Source organism: Oncorhynchus kisutch, unplaced genomic scaffold (assembly GCF_002021735.2).
Source record: "Oncorhynchus kisutch isolate 150728-3 unplaced genomic scaffold, Okis_V2 scaffold3646, whole genome shotgun sequence".
Classification (NCBI taxonomy): domain Eukaryota; kingdom Metazoa; phylum Chordata; class Actinopteri; order Salmoniformes; family Salmonidae; genus Oncorhynchus; species Oncorhynchus kisutch.
The window spans coordinates 263,981-268,980 of NW_022265591.1; the positions used below are offsets into that span (position 1 = coordinate 263,981).

A 5,000-nucleotide genomic window follows, 5' to 3' on the forward strand; every position below is an offset into this window, starting at 1 on the left:
AGTCAGGTCTTATATATTATACACCCCAGGAAACGGGGAGTTAGGTGAGAAGGAGGCAGCAGTCTCTGTTGGCTGTTGTCTCCACACAACACGACATAACATCAGCCTTCAGTTACTAACTGAGCAATACCATCCACACGACAGGTATCATGACAGCCGATGCTATAATCATTAGCACGTCTGCTAGCGTTACTGTTATTTCCAATCACTCAGGCTAACACGATTCTTCCTTACATGTTCCTTAGTAGTTAGCATTTTGCAGGGGTTGTTCATATACTGCGTTATGCACTATAATTCAACATCAGAGTGATCCAGCAAGCAGCCAGTGGGTTGTCCTCGGTGTGTGTGTGTGTGTGTGTGTGTGTGTGTGTGTGTGTGTGTGTGTGTGTGTGTGTGTGTGTGTGTGTGTGTGTGTGTGTGTGTGTGTGTGTGAGTGAAAGTGTCTTCTTTACTCCCCCTAAAGGAGGAAAGCAGTGGGCTACATCCCTAACAGCACCATATTCACAGTAGTGCACTAAATAGGGATTAGGGCCCATAAAGTTCTGGTCAGAAGTAGTGCACTAAATAGGGATTAGGGCCCATAAGGTTCTGGTCAGAAGTAGTGCACTAAATAGGGATTAGGGCCCATAAGGTTCTGGTCAGAAGTAGTGCACTAAATAGGGATTAGGGCCCATAAGGTTCTGGTCAGAAGTAGTGCACTAAGTAGGGATTAGGCCCCATAAGGTTCTGGTCAGAAGTAGTAGGCACTAAATAGGGATTAGGGCCCATAAGGTTCTGGTCAGAAGTAGTGCACTAAGTAGGGATTAGGGCCCATAAGGTTCTGGTCAGAAGTAGTGCACTAAATAGGGATTAGGGCCCATAAGGTTCTGGTCAGAAGTAGTGCACTAAATAGGGATTAGGGCCCATAAGGTTCTGGTCAGAAGTAGTGCACTAAATAGGGATTAGGGCCCATAAGGTTCTGGTCAGAAGTAGTGCACTAATTAGGGATTAGGGCCCATAAGGTTCTGGTCAGAAGTAGTGCACTACATAGGGATTAGGGCCCATAAGGTTCTGGTCAGAAGTAGTGCACTATGTAGGGATTAGGGCCCATAAAGTTCTGGTCAGAAGTAGTGCACTATGTAGGGATTAGGGCCCATAAGGTTCTGGTCAGAAGTAGTGCACTAAATAGGGATTAGGGCCCATAAGGTTCTGGTCAGAAGTAGTGCACTACGTAGGGATTAGGGCCCATAAGGTTCTGGTCAGAAGTAGTGAACTACGTAGGGATTAGGGCCTATAAGGTTCTGGTCAGAAGTAGTGAACTACATAGTGATTAGGGTCCATAAGGTTCTGGTCAGAAGTAGTGAACTACGTAGGGATTAGGGCCTATAAGGTTCTGGTCAGAAGTAGTGAACTACATAGGGATTAGGGTCCATAAGGTTCTGGTCAGAAGTAGTGCACTACGTAGGGATTTGGGCCCATACATACGGCTCTGGTCAGAAGTAGTGCACTACGTAGGGATTAGGGTCCATAAGGTTCTGGTCAGAAGTAGTGCACTACGTAGGGATTAGGGCCCATACATACGGCTCTGCTCAGAAGTAGTGCACTACGTAGAGACTAGGGTTCCATTTGGAACTTAGCCTCCCGTCTGGCTCTCTAACAAGGCCGTACACATGAGTCATCCAAGACCATAAGACACACTCCATTATAGCAAGACCACGAGTAGGTGGGCTGTCTCCCCCGGATAGCACCACGAGGAGAGATAATCCCTCTCTATCAGAGCAGCAGGGGAGGAGAAACCCCTTCATCTAAAATAAAACAGGATTAGGAAATGGACAAAAAAGAGGAAGGATTTAAAAAAAGAAAGAGACCCTTTGAAGTTTGTAAATTCGCCCGGGGCTCACGCCGACTCAGCCTCGTCGTCAAGGCGGGTTAACCGTGTAGGGTTGCCATGACGCCAAGGACCGTGATGCCAAGGACCTTCAGAGCCAATCGTGTCCTTTTAATGTTTATATTCATATTTACATTTAATAGGATTCTTCCCTACGGCAGAACGCATTACCCTTTCAATAATGACACTTTATGGAAATAGCATGGTCACTCCTGGTAGACCAGCAGAGACTAGTGGGAGAATGGTCACTCCTGGTAGACCAGCAGAGGACCAAATTAATTTCCCCCTGATGGGATAGTGAAGTGTCTCTAATCTCTAATCCAATCTAACTCTGTTCCCAACTGAGTGGTCAACAGGGTTTATACTCCTAGTCAATACCCTCTGTTCTACAACCTGGTCCCAACTGAATGGTCAACAGGGTTTATACTCCTAGTCAATACCCTCTGTTCTACAACCTGGTCCCAACTGAGTGGTCAACAGGGTTTATACTCCTAGTCAATACCCTCTGTTCTACAACCTGGTCCCAACTGAGTGGTCAACAGGGTTTATACTCCTAGTCAATACCCTCTGTTCTACAACCTGGTCCCAACTGAGTGGTCAACAGGGTTTATACTCCTAATCAATACCCTCTGTTCTACAACCTAGTCCCAACTGAGTGGTTAACAGGGTTTATACTCCTAATCAATACCCAAGTCCTCTGTTCTACAACCTAGTCCCAACTGAGTGGTCAACAGGGTTTATACTCCTAATCAATACCCAAGTCCTCTGTTCTACAACCTGGTCCCAACAGAGTGGTCAACAGGGTTTATACTCCTAATCAATACCCTCTGCTCTACAACCTGGTCCCAACAGAGTGGTCAACAGGGTTTATACTCCTAATCAATACCCTCTGCTCTACAACCTGGTCCCAACAGAGTGGTCAACAGGGTTTATACTCCTAATCAATACCCAAGTCCTCTGTTCTACAACCTGGTCCCAACTGAATGGTCAACAGGGTTTATACTCCTAGTCAATACCCTCTGTTCTACAACCTGGTCCCAACAGAGTGGTCAACAGGGTTTATACTCCTAATCAATACCCTCTGCTCTACAACCTGGTCCCAACTGAGTGGTCGACAGGGTTTATACTCCTAGTCAATACCCTCTGTTCTACAACCTGGTCCCAACTGAGTGGTCGACAGGGTTTATACTCCTAGTCAATACCCTCTGTTCTACAACCTGGTCCCAACAGAGTGGTCAACAGGGTTTATACTCCTAATCAATACCCTCTGTTCTACAACCTGGTCCCAACTGAATGGTCAACAGGGTTTATACTCCTAATCAATACCCAAGTCCTCTGCTCTACATCCTGGTCCCAACTGAGTGATGAATGAATTATATCATAATTAGCCGCTCATTTCTCAGGGCAATTATCTCAAAGTATTGTTAGGATGAAAAGCTAATTAATCCTAATCAAGTGATCCCTAATTATGTTTAATCTGAATAATCTCAAAAGTTATTCAAATATTCCTACAATGACCTTGAATGCATCTCAGATGGCCCCCTATTACCTCTCAATAACAGAGGCCTATTGGGCCCTGGTCAACAGTAGTGCACTATATAGGGAATAGGGCTCTGGTCAACAGTAGTGCACTATATAGGGAATAGGGCTCTGGTCTAAAGTAGTGCACTATATAGGGAATAGGGCTCTGGTCTAAAGTAGCGCACTATATAGGGAATAGGGCCCTGGTCTAAAGTAGTGCACTACATAGGGAATAGGGCTCTGGTCTAAAGTAGTGTACTATATAGGGAATAGGGCTCTGGTCTAAAGTAGTGTACTATGTAGGAAATAGGCCTCTGGTCTAAAGTAGTGCACTATATGCGGAATAGAGTGCCATCTGGGACTCAGTCTTTGTTATTGAGAGGACACAGAGCTGAAATTAATCAAAGATAAGATGTTATTTTTTAGCAATAAGGCACCTCTGGGGTTTGTGGTGTGTGTGGCCAATACACCTCGGCTAAGGGATGTTCTTATGCCCGACGCACCCCGGTCTGATGTACCACAGCCGTCAGCCAATCGGCATTCAGGGCTCGAACCACACATTTTATGAATATCTTTATAACCTCTTATCTGGTGTGGTCATGATATCTCTCTGTAGGTAGTCTGGTGTGGTCATGCTATCTCTCTGTAGGTAGTCTGGTGTGGTCATGCTATCTCTCTGTAGGTAGTCTGGTGTGGTCATGATATCTCTCTGTAGTTAGTCTGGTGTGGTCATGATATCTCTCTGTAGGTAGTCTGGTGTGGTCATGCTATCTCTCTGTAGGTAGTCTGGTGTGGTCATGATATCTCTCTGTAGTTAGTCTGGTGTGGTCATGCTATCTCTCTGTAGGTAGTCTGGTGTGGTCATGCTATCTCTCTGTAGTTAGTCTGGTGTGGTCATGATATCTCTCTGTAGTTAGTCTGGTGTGGTCATGATATCTCTCTGTAGGTAGTCTGGTGTGGTCATGATATCTCTCTGTAGTTAGTCTGGTGTGGTCATGATATCTCTCTGTAGGTAGTCTGGTGTGGTCATGCTATCTCTCTGTAGGTAGTCTGGTGTGGTCATGATATCTCTCTGTAGGTAGTCTGGTGTGGTCATGATATCTCTCTGTAGGTAGTCTGGTGTGGTCATGATATCTCTCTGTAGGTAGTCTGGTGTGGTCATGATATCTCTCTGTAGGTAGTCTGGTGTGGTCATGATATCTCTCTGTAGGTAGTCTGGTGTGGTCATGCTATCTCTCTGTAGGTAGTCTGGTGTGGTCATGATATCTCTCTGTAGGTAGTCTGGTGTGGTCATGATATCTCTCTGTAGGTAGTCTGGTGTGGTCATGATATCTCTCTCTGTAGGTAGTCTGGTGTGGTCATGCTATCTCTCTGTAGGTAGTCTGGTGTGGTCATGCTATCTCTCTGTAGTTAGTCTGGTGTGGTCATGCTATCTCTCTGTAGGTAGTCTGGTGTGGTCATGATATCTCTCTGTAGTTAGTCTGGTGTGGTCATGATATCTCTCTGTAGTTAGTCTGGTGTGGTCATGATATCTCTCTGTAGTTAGTCTGGTGTGGTCATGATATCTCTCTGTAGGTAGTCTGGTGTGGTCATGATATCTCTCTGTAGGTAG

At 45.5% G+C, this 5,000-nt stretch overlaps 1 protein-coding gene across 1 annotated transcript in view; it reads left to right on the forward strand.

Moving 5' to 3' along the window:
• Positions 1-5,000, forward strand: part of LOC109881755 (glutamate receptor-interacting protein 1-like) — a 142,619-nt gene that overhangs the window by 66,098 nt on the left and 71,521 nt on the right.